At 46.6% G+C, this 15545-nt stretch overlaps 2 protein-coding genes across 4 annotated transcripts in view; one reads left to right on the forward strand and one right to left on the reverse strand.

Moving 5' to 3' along the window:
• Positions 1-15545, reverse strand: part of LOC308606595 (zinc finger protein 154-like) — a 318213-nt gene that overhangs the window by 281514 nt on the left and 21154 nt on the right. Inside the window, exon 4 of one of the 2 annotated variants that reach the window (XR_014013841.1) lies at positions 7251-9614. The exons of the other annotated variant lie outside the window; for it this stretch is intronic. The gene's annotated coding sequence lies outside the window, so the exon portion shown is untranslated. Of the gene's footprint in view, positions 1-7250; positions 9615-15545 lie in introns of those variants that run through there. 2 annotated transcript variants of the gene reach the window in all.
• Positions 1-15545, forward strand: part of LOC308606583 (zinc finger protein 154-like) — a 289896-nt gene that overhangs the window by 156137 nt on the left and 118214 nt on the right. The gene's annotated exons all lie outside the window — the stretch shown is intronic.

A 15545-nucleotide genomic window follows, 5' to 3' on the forward strand; every position in this document is an offset into this window, starting at 1 on the left:
CGAGGGCCCTAAGAAGAAAGGTACAACCTCTCAGCTACCACTCCAGATGCAGCCTGGCCTCATACTTGGCTCCTCGCAGAAACAAGACGGAGTACACGTCCCCGGAATGTTCCTGCTTCAGTTGCATCTCCAAGCCTCACTCACACCGCATACACTGGTGGTCAGAAATAGATAAACCACCCCTGAAGCCCTCACTGTCCTGGACCAGACGTGACCAGGCGCCGCTTACTCGGGGCGTTCGTATTTCGGTGGGAAAACGGGCAGGCGAGAACCCGGAGACCGCAGCGTTTACCTGAGGTGGGTCCGTCAGCGCAGGCGCCGCCATCGGAGCCTTTGCGCGGAACGGAGCGGCCACAGTCCACCGACCGGGTCGGAGTCGGCACGGTTACTCCCCGCAAGCGGCGGCGTCGTCCCCGTCCCTAAGACCCGCCCCTGTGTGGTGCGCATAAACCCTCCACTTCCGCCTCCTGGGCCCCTCACCTCGTTCCCAACACCGCCCAGCGGAGCTAATGACCAGGTCTACAGTCACATCAACAATCAAAATGTCCGCCATGAAGACACCGGAAGTCCCCCTCCCAGATGTTCCCCTCCCGGAAATGCCTCTTTTCTAGATTTTTATTGGATGAACGGTCCCTTAGCGCAAGTTTTTCTGGGTAATGTAGTTCCATGGCCTGAAGCAGTGGCGCCCCACACTGGAAGCACCAGGAAAATAGCCAAACAGCTCCGAGGGGAGCGCTGGGAAATCAGCTCGGGTGGGGCGGCGAGGAAGCGGCTCCATCCCTCTTAAGGTCTGGGTGGGGATACATGAGGGAAAGGGGGGATAGTTCAGAGTATTTATTTAATCTCAGACTCCTTGAAGCCAAACCACGTCGACATCCAGTGGTCACTAAAAGTAAATAAACATCCTATTGCTCTTGAAATGCGTGCACCCTGAAGTGCTAGAGTCATTTTGTAAGCTATGGTCAGGGAGAAGAAAAAAGACAGGACCCTGACTGGGAATCTGGAAAGGAGATATCGGGCAGGCCTGATGCAGCTAAACAAGAGGGAAAGCACTACTTTTGGTCCCCCCAGCAAAGGCTCTCCTGGCTGTATAGTCAGTGATTGTGCCCAAGTCAGTGAGAAACACTGACGGATGATCAGGCCAACCAAAATGGCTGTATTCTTGCTCTATGTACATCCCTGCCCCACCAGTCTGATTCACCTGCACCCTACTCACATGGCTGACCTTCCCTGTTAATCATAAGGCTTAATCAGTGAATGCCTACCTTCTTGCCCTAGCCATAGGTAGTGATTGTTCTAATCTTTAGATCATAACTTCTTCACATTGATAGTTTAACAAAGGTGCTGTGAGTGCTGTTCTCCTGTGATGGTTTCCCTGAGAACTGATGAGCCAACCTCACGTCAATTCCCTCTACATCAGGTAACCTCCTTCTGCCACCACCACCCCCCCCCCAGTAAAAAAGAACTGCAGTCACATTCTGCCTCTTGTCTGCAGACCATGGTGGGAGTGTGTCTCCAGGACCTTGCTCTGGATAAGTAAGATCCCCTATCCATTAAACCATTGATGTCTCTGTCCTTGTCTCTGGGCTCTTTCTTTGGTCTTCAGGCTGGGCCATTATTCATATATTATCCTGCCTCTGGGACAAGACCCCTTACTCTCTCCCAGCTGACCAGTGTCTTCAGCCTCCGCCACTCCCGCCCTGCTGTGGCACCGCTCCACAGGGAGAAGGCAGGGCCAGTGTGGTTTCTCTGCATGTATGGTGGAGTGGGTGAGTTGCGGCCAAACAGCTACCGTCAGAGATGTGGGCTGCTTCTCATGTACCAGTGGAGCAAGTTCCCACAATGGCCACTGCAGCCCCACCTGGGCTCTGCCCTGGGACTGGGTTGCCTCTTCATCCATAAATGGCGTCTTTCCCTGGTCTTGACTGCCCCAGATCCAGCGACATGTTGGGGCATGGAGTTAGTGGAGCCAGAGCATTTCTTCTGCTCTGGCCGGGGTGTGTGGTGAACCTGCTCACTGGAAACCGGCAGCTGCTGAAGCGGACCTCTCTCTGCCCGGCCCCAGGGCCAGGTGGGAGCATGCACACTCCTTCCAAACAGAGTCCAGGCTCCTCCAACTTTTCTCTCTGTCCCACTGGTCCTCCAACCAGTAAGGAGGCTTGCCTCTACCACAAAGAACCCAGGACTGGGTCACCCAGTCTGTGGCTCGATCAGCTCACTGCCCAGGGTGGGTGTCTGCCCATGTGATCTCCCTTCTCCCCTGAGTCCCATATCTCTAGACCCCAGTGCTTTTCTTCCCTTCCTGCCGGATTACGTGTGTATGATGATTAGAGCCTTGGTTGTACAGAAGTCCTTCTGCCAGTTTCCAGTTAGTTTTCAGTGAAGATTGTTCCACCGTAGATGTATTTTTGATGTGTTCATGTGGAGAAGTGAGCTCATGTCCTCTTACACTGCCACCTTGATTTCCTCTCAGCCGGTCCATAATGAACAAAAACAACCAAGTGAAAAATGAACCTATATTGTTTGGGAGACAAAAGGTCACTTCCTTCAACACCAGAGACTGAAAAAGACTCTCTCTTTGCCTAAGCTTTAGTCAGACTCCTCTGAGCGTTCTTTCCCACAGATCTTGGTCTTTGACCCATCCTTGCAGGGCCTGCTTAGCCAAGTTTCATCAAGAAATCTGCAAAGCCCGCTTAGTAAGAATAACTCCCTCAGTGATATCTGATCAAACACCCATTTCCTATCCTCAATATCTGACCTCTATGGCAAGATTGTTAAGTTGGTTTACCAAGAACACCCCTTACCCTGTTTTCTGTTGGTAATTTTCCATCCACTGACCCGTTCACTCCACTACTTGGCTCTAAATCCTCAGCTGTCTTAAAGTTGAACTCAATATTTTTTTTTAAAGGACTCTTTATTTTTTTTAATTTTTTAGTAATTTATTTATTTATTTTTGCTGTGTTGGGTCTTCGTTTCTGTGCGAGGCTTTCTCTAGTTGTGGCAAGCGGGGGCCACTCTTCATCGCGGTGCGCGGGCCCTTCACTATCGCGGCCTCTCTTGTTGCGGAGCACAGGCTCCAGACGCGCAGGCTCAGTAGCTGTGGCTCACGGGCCTAGTTGCTCTGTGGCATGTGGGATCCTCCCAGACCAGGGCTCGAACCCGTGTCCCCTGCACTAGCAGGCAGACTCTCAACCACTGCGCCACCAGGGAAGCCCCTGAACTCAATATTTCACCTATATTGTCAGAAGCTTGACACCTATCCAAAATATTGATAGTTCTGCATAAAGAATTCCTTACCATTTTAACAAGTGTCAGAATAAATTTTTCCCTTAACACTGTTAAATCCATTTCAGTCAAACATAAATTTACTTTCTGTAGACAAAGACAGAGTATTGGGGGGATCCTTACGCACCACCCAAAACGGCACCTAGGGAGCCACCTGGGCACTGAGGGACTTGCATCACACGTGTACCCTCCACAGTCCTCTAAATCCATAGGAGGTATTGATAATGTCCCCATTTCAGACCTGAAGAAATGGAAGGGCTGAGAGGGGACTTCCTCCAGGTCACAACCCCAAAGGGGACTCAGCAGAATCCACGAAGAGGTCTCTAGACTCTGCAGCCTCTGCTCCTTGCTGTGGCTGCTCAAAGGGAACAAATGCTGTGAAGGGGATTTGAAAAGCCCCATTTCCTACCCAAGGAACTGTGGGAGGGGACCCAGGGTGTTCAGATGGAGCAGGAATCAGAAAGGTCACGGAGGGCACTGGGGTTGTAGTTTAGGTGGTAACAGGGTGGGAGGATGTAGGGGCATTTATCCTGCAGCAAATGGACCATTTCTTGAGAGGAAACTGTGGCCCACATACAGGGTATCTTCTGCTCTGCTTGTGAACCCCCAGCAATGGACTAGGAATTGGGAGTCAATGTTAGGTCACCTGGTTCAGGTCACAAGCAGTCTGGTCACTGTAGTCCTCTTTCACTCCCCAAGCAGGTTTGGGGACTCAAAGAACACCTTGTCCATCCTGACACCCTCTGTCCCCTGCTCCCCAAGAGCCCTGCTCATTCCCTGAAGCCCATGCAGATGGACAGGACTATCTTTTCACTGGGAACAAACATTGATGGCTTTCCTGTGAATGACCCCACTTATCTACCCAACCTGCCCAGTGCTCAGAATCTATTATTATTTTTCCCATTTGTGAAAGGAGGGGTCTGCAGTTCAGAAAGTTTGAGGGACTTCCAGAATGGCATTCAGCTGCCATCGCTTTGATGAGAGTGCATCCTCCACACTGCACAGGTGCACTGGCTTTTCTTGTGCACCTCCCTGCACAGAATCCATCAGCTGTGTCCCGACCATGAACTACCCACACCTCACGTCTGCATCCACACCATGGTCTCCAGCTCCACCTCCCCCAGTGTACATCTACCTGCAAACACCTTTCCTTTTGTGAAGTTGTTCACAGGGACAGCAGCACGAACCCAACAAACCACACAGGGTCTCCAGCATCGCCCCAAATATGACACGTACCTCCACCATATGCCATATGCAGTGATTTGTTCCCAAAGTCGTGTCCATGTTCTTCATGAACCCACTTCAGAATGTGCCTGGGTACAAATTGTCCTGGTAAGTATTTCGAACCCTCTGAGGGTCCCTGAAGGACGAAGAATGTCCACTGCAGCACTCTCCCTGTAAACAAGGCTCTTCCTCCTAACCCCCTCACCCATCTCCTTACAGCTCCTCCTACCCACCAGAAAAACATAAATCACCGAATGATTGCTAATCAGCAAGAACGTGCCCACAACTCCTCAGGACTCACCCTTGACAAACCTTCGTCCAAATGCTAAGGGCTGAATGCAGGCTGACACCTCACATAAACCCTGTAAAACCCCTGCCCAAGTCCTTTGCTTGATAAAGCTGCTCACAGGTGTGAATCTCCAGCTTGTAACAAGGTGGTGACCCAGTCCCTGAACTGAACACCATCAGTGCATCATCAAACTTGCAGTGATGTGGGAGAGGCTATTCTTTCTAAGCCAGTCTGCACCCACCTCATCACATGGATCCAGGAGAACTGTGTGATTGTGTGTGGCCCACACGCCAGAATGTTGAGCATCCCTATCACACGCCTGTCCCACAATCTACCTGGAGTGTTTGTGTGGCCACACCTGCCATGCTGGGTCAGCACCTCCCATTTTATTTTCCCAAGAAGGTTTCATTTCTGTCACACATCTTTTGTGCTGTGGCACATGAGCTTGTACGTCCAGGCAGCATTGAAGGCTGTTAGCATTCAAAATCTAACACACTGTGTCACCAGTTGTGCTGACATGCAGTAATATTTAGAATACTTTCATGGCAATAAAGTTACCAGAGTTATGTGAGGGCTCTTTTATTTTAGAAATACATGCTAAGAAATTATGTATTCAATGACATGATACTTGGAATTATACATTTAAAAACCACTACGTACATGATGTTACACAAGTACAAAAGTGTGCATGATATGATAAATGATCTAACATAGGGGTAGGATCCAACAGTCATTCCGTTTATATAAACATTTGAAAATAATCATCACAAAAGTAGAATATGTTCTTGCATCAGTAATTTTTTAAAATTGTTTATTTATTTGGCTGCATAGGGTGTTAGCTGTGGCATGTAGGATTTTTCGTTTCTGCGCCCGGGCTCCGCTCTAGTTGTGGCACGCGGGCTTAGTTGCCCCCACGGCATATGGGGTCTTTGTTCCCTGACCAGTGATCCAACCCGGGTCCCCTGCATTGGAAGGCGGATTTTTAAACATTGGACCACTAAGGAAGTCCCTTGCAACAGCAATTTTAATGTTGAGGATGAATTTAAAATGGCAGGAGGAAACTGGTTTCAGGGGTGTGCACAAGTATCAGAATGCCAAAATGTACATTTCAAATACTTGCAATTTATTCTAAGTCAACTACACATCCAGGAAACGATTTTTAAAACAAATATGCAAAACCTGTCACTTTATAATCATTCTACTATGGTAACTACATTCCTAAAATTATTTGCTGCTGCTGAACCTGTAAGGTGGAAAAAGTATACAATGGTGGCCTACTGGCAATGCTTCCCAACTCCGTGTTTGGTGACCTTATGTTGGCAATTTGACATTGGCTATGGTTGGAAATTGGCAAACACTACAAAACAGGGCTTAATTTACTGTGTAATTGAATGTTTGGACTTAGGACTGAGGTAGCATATGTTAATAATGCAGATTTATCTTAAACATGTATAATGTATGTGGTCATTACGTCATGCATAGTAAAAAAAAAATTGAGGAAAACATGAGAACCTATGCTTTCACTATTCCAAATTACAATTACATTCAGAAAAAAAGTCACTCACATTACTGGTGAATGAGTGAAATCTCACAGATGTCTTTGTTGTTTCCCCGCTCTCCTATTTGTCAAAAAAAAGAGAAAATAGGCGAATCTCACAAAATAAAAGTAGGCAAAAGATAGGAATAGAAATTTAACCAGACAGGACACACACTAAGTCCTGGTTAGGACTTAGTTTGCATGATATGAAGACAAAATGCTAAGATGCCCAGATGTTTCAACCAACACCTGTAATATAATAGAGTTACACTTTGAATGAGTTAATGTGAAAAATTATATGTAAATATAATTTCTATACATTTTGAAGTATGGATTTTTGGTTATACTTCAAGTTTGTTGCTAAAGAAATTTTTAATAACAATAAACATATGTGAAAATGAGGGTGGAACACTCCATTGTCTTCAAGAAAGAAGGGTGAAGTTGGAGAGCTGAAAGGAGAGGTGGTTTTTGATCTTCTGTTCACTCGCTGCTAATTGGGAAGAAGGACTTTATTATGGATCTCAAACTCTTCATCTGTGAAGGAATTATCTTTCTGCTTCCTCGGTTCATGGGTATGAAGTGAGCATTAAATGCAATAATATATGTGAATGAATAAAGAGCATTTTTTGAGGAAAAAAAAACCCTCAACATCAAGAATCCTGAGAGATGGGGCTTCCCCGGTGGTGCAGTGGTTAAGAATCCACTTGCCAATGCAGGAGACATGGGTTCAAGCCCTGATCTGGGAAGATCCCACATGCAGCAGAGCAACTAAGCCTGTGCGTCACAACTACTGAGCCTGCACTCTACAGCCTGCGTGCCACAACTACTGAAGCCCGCATGCCTAGAGTCCACGCTCCGCAACAAGAGAAGCCACCACAATAAGAAGCCTGCACACCACAACGAAGAGTAGCCCCTGCTCGCTGCAACTAGAGAAAGCCCGGGCACAGCAATGGAAGACCCAACGCAGCCAAAAAATTAATTAATTAATTTTAAAAGAATGAGAATCCTGAGAGAAATACAATTAAAATCATAATGATTTCATAGTGCCATTTTACAGTCTTCATTGGAGATGTCTGCCTGCATTAAGACTTAGCTTTTAAGTTAGGTTGGTCAAGTGTGGGTCCCAAAGAAGGGTGGGCAAGTTCTTGCTGATTAACAATCATTGTTTGGTGACTTATATTTTTCGGTGATGGTGGGGGAGGATCACTGAGATGATGGGTAGAGGGGTTAGGAGGAAGAGCCTCGGGGACCAGGCCACATGAGGGCCACAGTGGACATTCTTAATTCTCAGTGTCTCTCACACTTCCCAGAACATGAGTGGGTCAACTGCATAATGGGGCAACAGGGACATCCTGATGTGGGTTTATGAAGAAGATGGACAGGACCTTGGAAACGAATTACTGCATATGGCGATGGAGCCCATGTCAAATCTGGGGTGACACCAATGACCCAGTCTAGAGTGCCTGGCTTAGTGCTGCTGTCCCTGTGGAGAACTTCCCAAGTGGGAGGGTGTTTCCGGCAGATATGCACTGGTGGAAATGAAGCTGGAGACCCTAGTTGAGATGCAGACGCCAGGTGTGGGTGGTTCATGGTCAGAACACAGAAAATGGAGGCCCTGCTCGGAGGGGCAGGAGAGAAGCCAGTGGATGGGTGCAGTGTGTAGAGGAACCACTCTCATCAAAGGCTTGGCAGTAGTGAGCCCTTGTGGAAGTCCCTCAACCTCTCTGGGCTGCACACACCTTCTTTCACAAATGAGAATCATAATAACCGAATCTGAGCACTGGTTAGGATAGGTAGATAAATGGGGTCACTTACAGAAAAGTCAATGTTGGTTCCCAGAGACAAGATACTCCTGTCCATCAGCATGGGGCTGGGGTATGAGTAGGACTCAATAGGGTGGGGGAGGGGTGGTTATGGGGGGGGCAGAAGTGTCAGGATAGAGAAGATGTTCCTTCAGCCCCCAAAACTGGTGTGGGGGGTGGAGAAGTGAAGTGACCAGACCCCCCCACAATATCCTGAACCAGGCAACCTGGCATTGAATCCCAGATCCGTGTCCATTGCTGAGAGATCACAAAGAGATGATACATTCTCTCTGTGCCTCAGTTTCCTCCCTAGAAAGGGTCTATTTGCTACATAATAACTGCACAGTTTCTTCCCATCCTGTTCACCTCAATTCCTCCAACATCAGTGCCATCCATATTCGCTGCATTCATAAGGCCTTTTCTGCACTGTGAACTCTCTGATGTTGAATCAAGTGGTACCTTTGGGTGAAAGATTTATCACATTCCTTGCACTCATACGGCTCTTATCCAGTGTGGATTTCCCTATAGATACGCAGAAGCTGTCCTTAGCCAAAGGATTTCCCACATTCGCTGCACTAATAAGGGCTTTCTCCACTGTGAACTCTAATGTTCAATTAAGTTCCACTTTTGGATGAAAGATTTATCACATTCCTTGCATTCATAAGGCTTTTCTCTGGTGTGAATTTTCCAGTGGGCAGAGGTACTTCGTTTGGCTAAAAGATCTCCCACACTGGCTGTACTCATAAAGCCTTTCTCCACAGTTAACTCTCTGATGTGCAAAGAATCTGGACTTGTGGGTAAAAACTTCCACATTGGCTGCATTCATAGGGCCTTTCTGAGTGTGAACTTTCTGGTGGTGAATAAGGTTAGTTCTTCGAGTTCAGGCTTTCCCACATTCTCTGAACCCACAAAACCCTTAACTAGTGAGGACTCTCTCACCCTGAACAAGTATTTCTGTGTGGCTGGAGGCTTTCTCACCTTCTCCCCAGCTGTGATGACCTTTTCCACTGTGAAAAACAGCTTCACACTCTTTACTGTTGTTCAGTTTCTTCCTGGTATTAGTGACCTGTTTCTGAAGTCCAATTTTGGCCACTAATTCCTTCCCAGTCTCACTGTACATAGAGAGATTCCCTGATGCGTAGACTGTGCAGCTCTTCAAAAACGAGGGTCTCCCCACATCACATCAGAAGGGTTTCTCTCTAACGTGCTGCCTCTGGTGCTGTTGAAGGTTTGCAGTAAAATAGAACTGTTTCCCACATTCCCCACACGTGTATGCTTTCTGCCCCCTATTTATTCCTTGGTGTTCAGGCAAGTGCAAAATATCTCTGAAGACTGGGACACACATCTTACAGGGCTGGGGCTTCTCAGGAGACAAACCTGTGCTGGGGGTCCTAATCTGTGACACTCCTTCTCCAGATACAGTCTGTTCAGGTGGTGTCTCTTCATCCTCGACTCCATGCCAAGAACCTGAAAACAACTGTGAAGTCCACGTTGAGTTTGTTACGGGGGACTGACACCATCACAATTGTACATCTGATACATGAAAGAACGAGTCCATGGGATTGTGTTCAGGAAATGGAGTTGGGGTCAAATTGAGGAAGCAACTTCTCTACCAAATTGGGCCTTAAGGTCACAGAATCGAGGAGGCCTCACCAAGCACAGGAAACAAGGACTGGATGTGGCCCAAGGGTGAAAGGCATGTTCTACAATTCACTCCTCTCAATAGCTTCTACCAGGAACAAGTCTACTGCTGACCTGTGATTCTGTGCACAAGTGTATGTCCAGGCCCCAGAAAATCTGACTGCAACAGGTATCTGATGTTCAAGGAATATTACAGGATACCTATGTGTTTCAGGACATAAACAATGTCAGTAGGTACTATGGGGAAAACAGTGAGAGGACCACATGAGATAAGTGGCTTAGAGAGGTGATAGGGAATTAATTCCAAGCTGGAATCAGAATAAAAATTGAAGTAGTAGAAATGACAAGTTGGCAGAATATCAAGAATGGAGAAGGCGGGACATCCCCGGTTGTGCAGTGGTTAAGAATACGCCTGTCAATGCAGGGGACATGGATTTGATCCCTGGTCCAGGAAGATCCCACATGGCACAGAGCAACTAAGCCCGTGTGCCACAACTACTGAACCTGAGCTCTAGAGCCCGCAAGCCACAACTACTGAGTCCGCATGGCACAGCTACTGAAGCCCACGCACCTAGAGCCCATGCTCTGCAAGAAGAGAAGCTACCGCAATGAGAAGACTGTGCATCACATGGAAGAGTAGCCCCCGCTCGCCACAACTAGAGAAAAGCATGTGCGCAGCAACGAAAACCCAACACAGCCAAAAATAAATAAATTTTAAAATAAAAAAAGAATGGAGAAGGGACAAGAGAAATGATTTGTGGCCACTGGCAATGACACTCAACCAGGATAGGTTTCTGGAATGACTTGAACACAGACCTGATATGAAGCTCTTCCAGCTGCCATTCATCTTGGCCATGCTACCTGTGATCTCTTTTTGCTGAGACCAGAGTCATGTCCATCCAGTGAAGCACCAAGGACTCTCCACCCCCAGTTCAACAACTACATGGGAGGCAAATGATACAAGTCCTAACAGAACAGTAGGACATGTGAGTGGCCAACACCGGCCCAGAGGAACTCAGCACACAAAAAGGGACAATATTTAAATACTACAAAAAGAAGCTCCAATGGAGGCAGAGGGAAGGATGTACGACAGATTCCATCTCTTCACCTAAACAATACTTGTACTTACAGAATCTAACTAATGTTAACTCTTGGAACTCTGGAGTCTATTTAAGTCTATCTATTGAAGATTGAGAAGACCTTAAGTTTACATCTCATGTTGATATCACAGGTCATCACAGCTGGGGAGAAAGCCTCCAGCCACACAGAAATACTTGTTCAGGATGAGAGAGTCCTCACTAGTGAAGGGCTTTGTGAATGCAGTGAATGTGGGGAAATCCTTTAGCCAAAGCCAGTACCTCACTGTCCATAGGAAAATCCACACTGGAGAAAAGCCTTATGAATGCAGCCAATGTGGAAAATTTTTTACTCATAAAGCCACTTTCCTTATACATTGAAGAATTCACACTGGAGGAAGGCCTTATGAGTGCAGTGAATGTGGGAAATCTTTTAGCATAGGACAAAACCTCAATACCCATAGGAAAATCCACAATGGAGAAAAGCCTTATGAGTGCAAGGAATGTGATAAATCTTTTATCCAAAGGTGCCACTTGGTTCAACATCAGAGAGTTCACAGTGGAGAAAGACTTTATGAATGCAGCGAATGTGATAAATCTTTTATCCAAAGGTGCCACTTGGTTCAACATCAGAGAGTTCACAGTGGAGAAAGAATTTATGAATGCAGCGAATGAGGATGGCACTGGGGTTGGAGGAGTTTGGGGTGGTAACAGTTGGGAAGACGCAAGTGTAGTCACCGAGCAGCAAATGGACCATTTTGAGGGAGGAATCTGAGGCACAGAGAGGGTGTGTCTTCTCATTGTGATCTCCCAGCGATGGACAGGTATTTGGGATTCAGTGTCAGGTTGCCTGTTTCAGGACAAAGGGAGTCTGGTCACTGTAATCCTCTTTCCCTCCCAGTCCAGCTTGGGGACTCAAAGAACACTAGTTCACCCTCTGTCACCCCTCCTGCTCATACATTGCACGCCACGCTCAATGGCCAGGACTATCCTTCTACTGGGAAACAACATTGATGGCTTTCCTGTGAAGGATCCATTTACCTACCTGATAATGTCTGGGCCTGTCACCTCCATGTCAGAGCATCGCACCAGGTTCAGGGCAGCCAAGACTAGAGAAAAGACCTTGAGATGCAGAGGCCCTTGGATCCCACGGCAGAGCCCGGGTGGGGCTGCGTCCACCACTGTTGGCACTTACTTCACCGGGACATCAGAAGCAGCCCAGATTTCTGAGGCTAGCTGCTTGGCCACAGATCACCTACCCACCATACATGTAGAGGAACCGCACAGGCCCTGCCTTCTCCCTGTGGAGCAATGCCAAAACAGAGCAGGAGTGCTAGAGAGGGGACATACTGATCAGCTGTGAGAGACCAAGGGTCCTGTCCCCAAGGCAGGGCAGGGAGAGGTCTGACTGTGACTGCCTCACCATGTGCCCCGGCCCAGGGGTGCCCAAGCCAAGCAAATGCTCCATGGAGCACTCTGTGACATAACTCAGAGAAATATTCTTTTAGATCTGTCTCCTAAAGCAAAGGAAATAAAAGCAGGGAGTTCCCTGGCGGTCCAGTGGTTAGGGTTCCACGCTCTCACTGATGAGGGCCCGGGTTCAATTCCTGATCCGGGAACTACAATTCCACAAGCCACACGGTGTGGCCAATCAATCAATCAATCAATAAAAGCAAAAATAAACAACTGGGACTTAATTAAATTTAAAAGCTTCCCCACAGCAAAGGGAACCATTGACAAACCAAACAGACAATCTATGGAATGGGATTAAATATTTGCAAATGATGACTAACAAGGTGTTAATACCTAAAATATATAAACAGCTCATGCTACTCAATATCAAAAATAAATAATCTCATCAAAAATGTGCAGAAGACCTGAGTAGACACTATCCCAAAGAAGACATACAGATGGCTAACAGGCAAATGAAAAGATGTTCAACATTGCTAATTATTAGAGAAACGCAATCAAAACAACTATGATATATCACCTCAAACCTGTCAGAATGGCTGTTAGCAAAGAGTCTAAAAATATGTTGGAGAGGATGTGGAAAAATAGGGGACCCTCCTACACTGTTGGTGGAAATGTAAATTGGTGTAGCCAATGTTAAACAATTTGGACGTTTCTCAGAAAACTATAGCACTACCATATGATGAAGTAATTCCACTCCTACGTATATCTCCGGGAAAATATGAAAACACTAATCTGAAAACATACATGCACCCCAAAGTTCACCAGAGCACTATTTACAATAGCCATGATATGGAAGCAACCCAAATGCCCATCAACAGATGAATGGATAAAGAAGATGTGGTGTGTGTGTGTGTGTAAAATGGAATGTTATTCAGCCATAAAAAGAATGAAATTTTGCCATTTGCAGCACTTTGGATAGAACTAGAGAATACTGTGCCTGGTGAAATTAGTCAGACAGAGAAAGACAAATACTGTACGATATCATTTATGTGCAATTTAAAAACAATACAAATGAATGACACAAAATAGAAACAAACTCACAGATATAGAAAACAAACCAGTGGTTACCAAAGTAGAGAGGGAAGGGTGGTGGGGCAAATTAGGCGTATGGGATTAAGAGATACAAACTACTATGTATAAAGTAGATAAGCAACAGAGTTATATTGTATAGGACAAGAAATTTTAGCCACTATTGTGTAGTAGCTTTTAATGGAGTATAATCTGTAAAAATACTGAATCACTATGCTGTACACCTGAAACTAGTATAATATTATTTAAAAAATAAAAAATTTCAAAATTAAAAATAAATAAAAAATGAACAGGCGAATTTTCCGTGGAGAATTGATAAAAGACGATATTTTCTGGATGGTACAAACCACCAGACATTTAATAAAGGAAATTTCTATGAAAAGAGTTTTGTACGATTTATGAGATGGTCACTCAGGTGTGGCCACAGGAAAAGACAGAGGAGGGCTTCCCTGCGGGCAAAGTGGCTAAGAATCCGCCTGCCAATGCAGGGAACACGGGTTCGAGCCCTAGTCCGGGAGGATCCCACATGCCGTGGAGCAACTAAGCCAGTGTGCCACAACTACTGAGCCCACGTGCCAGTTACTGAAGCCCATGTGCCTAAAGCCCATATTCTGCAACAAGAGAAGCCACCACAATGAGAAGCCCGTGCACCGCAACGAAGAGTAGCTCCCGCTCACTGCTACTAGAGAAAGCCCGCGCAGCAACGAAGACCCAGCGCAGCCAAAATAAATAAATAAGGCCGCCGCCCGCCACCTCTGGGAGCCTGGGAAAGAGGAACCGTGAGTGAGCGAACGACTCAGTCCCCGGGCGGCGGCGGCGGCGGCGGCCGCCGGGGCGGGGGATCTGCTGCTGAGAGGGGCAGGCGGCCTGAGCGGCGGCGGTGATCCGCACCAGCCATGCCGAATAAAAACAAGATGGAGAAAGAATCACCAAAAGCAGGGAAAAGTGGAAAAAGTTCAAAAGAAGGACAGGACATAATAGAATCAGAGCGCTACTGTCTAAGAGCTGGAGCTACAGAGCTTGAAATTATCACTGAAAAATACTGAAATGTTGGGCCCTTCACTACTTCCTCCTAAGGATCCCAGAGGCAACATGGCATATTAACAAGACAGTTGGCAGATCACTGTGTATATTTTGCAGGCGCACAAATTGAGGCACTTCCGTTCCTCTGGACTTGGAGTTGACCATTGCTTTTCCATTGTTGTCTCTCTCACCTCAATGTTCCTCTCCGTTCTTCACTTCTAGCCCCACCTCCTTACTAAGTGTGATTGACTCACGCGGGTGAATTAGACCATTACACACACTCTCTTCCTCTCTTATCTGCTGATACTACTCTGAACGCGAATATTTTAACCTGAACCGTTCACACAGGCTTGCAGATCCTACACTGCTTTTCAAACCTTTCTGAAGTCAACATCACCTTCACAGTCAGCGTTGGCTCAGGTTACCCTGTGGACGCCCCTCTGTTAGGACAGTTAGAACATCCAGGGCTGGCCAGCCAGAGAGGTTCAGAGGAGGTGCTGGCCCAGGGCCGAGAAGTAATCCCAACAGAGAAAACGTTAAAGAACGTGGCCTGCGGCTGACTTAGTACACCACTTCAAGTGTGGGGAAGGTCCTTATACAGAAGTCCTGGCCAGTGATAATCTGGCCTCAAGGAAAACAAAGGAGTAGGTGGCTAACTTTGCAGACCACTTTGTGGTTAGGGCAGGGGGACATTTGATGGCGTGGGTTTTTAGCAAGAAGTCCTGCAGTAAAGGATAGAGTGCTTCAGCCAGGGGCTTAGTGAATAAAATGCTGACTCCTGACGGCCATAAACGATGGCACCTAACTTCTGTGGCCCAATTTCCTCTTCCCTAAAAGGACTTGGTGAGTTTCAGATTTGGCCATTTTTAAGTATATGGGATAGATTAGGTGTGACCTCTCTTGAAAGTTTTCCCTGCAAGATATCTGGCAGGATATGTCTTCCCAGGTAACAAAATACCATTAAAAGTTGTAACTGCTGCTGCGCAACTTTTATATTTTAGTAGAAACTCCTATTCCTTGAACGATGTGTATTGGAACATCTTTCTTGGCTTTTTTTCTCTTTCAAATAGAATGTTTAATGTTTGACTTGCTTATCCATACGTGTCCTGGGAATCAGTTTCCGCCCAATACATCCTGCTGGTTTACTTCATAGCACACTTTTCAGG

Source organism: Mesoplodon bidens (genome assembly GCF_964165515.1).
Source record: "Mesoplodon bidens genome assembly, chromosome: 18".
In the NCBI taxonomy this organism is placed as follows: domain Eukaryota; kingdom Metazoa; phylum Chordata; class Mammalia; order Artiodactyla; family Ziphiidae; genus Mesoplodon; species Mesoplodon bidens.